At 36.6% G+C, this 1054-nt stretch overlaps 1 non-coding gene across 1 annotated transcript; it reads left to right on the top strand.

Annotated features, from left to right (window-relative positions):
- The first annotated feature begins 573 nt into the window (after nucleotides 1–573).
- LOC113896765 lies at nucleotides 574–787 on the top strand. The gene has a single exon (XR_003512125.1). It is a non-coding gene; the product is annotated as a small nucleolar RNA U3 (small nucleolar RNA).
- Nucleotides 788–1054: the final 267 nt, after the last annotated feature.

Raw genomic sequence — 1054 nt, 5'->3', positions numbered from 1 at the left:
GTGAAGAAGGTTTACTTCCCTGAGCTGCCTTTGACCTCAATTTAAGCAATTTATTTATACTTGGAACCATGTCATTTTAACCTGAATTTAAAGTGAATTGAACAAGCCAATTGACAATGCAGTGATCACCAACTATGAAGCCCATTTTTTTTTTTTTTACAGGAAAAAAGATGCATTAAGTCTTTGGAAAGATCTAGATAGGGACCAAGGTGGTGGTGGATGTGTGGGAAGAAATTTTCAGAAACAAAGATAAATGGTTTGTGTTTTAGAGGAATAAATAGGTCAATGTTCCAGACACTCCATTTCATTAATCAAGTTGGCAATGGTATCAACAAACTCAATTGCTAGTAAATGATTATCTGATTAAAATGGCAAGAAGAATATGCCCAAGTAGGTATAATACATTTTATAAGATTTAAAATAATCCCAATGCATTCTTTTCTGATGGTATCAGTAGTATGTTGGGTAACATTTTGCCAGAAAAAAAAAAAAATCTCAAGGATGTGCTTATTCTTCACAGATTATACACCCCCTTGTTCTCTTGTGAATTACACTGATCTACTAAAAAAAAGTAAAAATAAACTATATGTTCAGGGATCATTTCTATAGTTCGTTACTGGAGAAGTTTCTCTGAACCTGCAGAGCACCAGAAACCATGAGAAGGAGATGCAGCTTTCTCTCCCGAGTGTGAAGCCGGCTCGGTGTTGCTTCTGCAGCTATTAGCCACTGATAATCGTTCTTCTCTTCCTTTTGGAGAGTAAGAGGGAGAGAGTGTAGTTTGAGTGGTCAAAAAAAAAAAAAATACTAAATAGACCTCCCATATCCTTGTTCATGCTACTAAAAATAGACTTCCTAAGATTGTATGGTTTTTCCAGTAGTCACATATATATGTGAGAGTTGGACTATAAAGAAAGCTGAGTGCCGAAGAATTGATGCTTTTGAACTATGGTGTTGGAGAAGACTCTTGAGAGTCCCTTGGACTGCAAGGAGATCCAACCAGTCCATCCTAAAGGAGATCAGTCCTGAATATTCACTGGAAGGACTGATGTTGAAG

This window comes from Bos indicus x Bos taurus, chromosome 7 (genome assembly GCF_003369695.1).
Source record: "Bos indicus x Bos taurus breed Angus x Brahman F1 hybrid chromosome 7, Bos_hybrid_MaternalHap_v2.0, whole genome shotgun sequence".
In the NCBI taxonomy this organism is placed as follows: Eukaryota; Metazoa; Chordata; class Mammalia; order Artiodactyla; family Bovidae; genus Bos; species Bos indicus x Bos taurus.
This window is presented reverse-complemented; position numbering and strand designations above follow the sequence as displayed.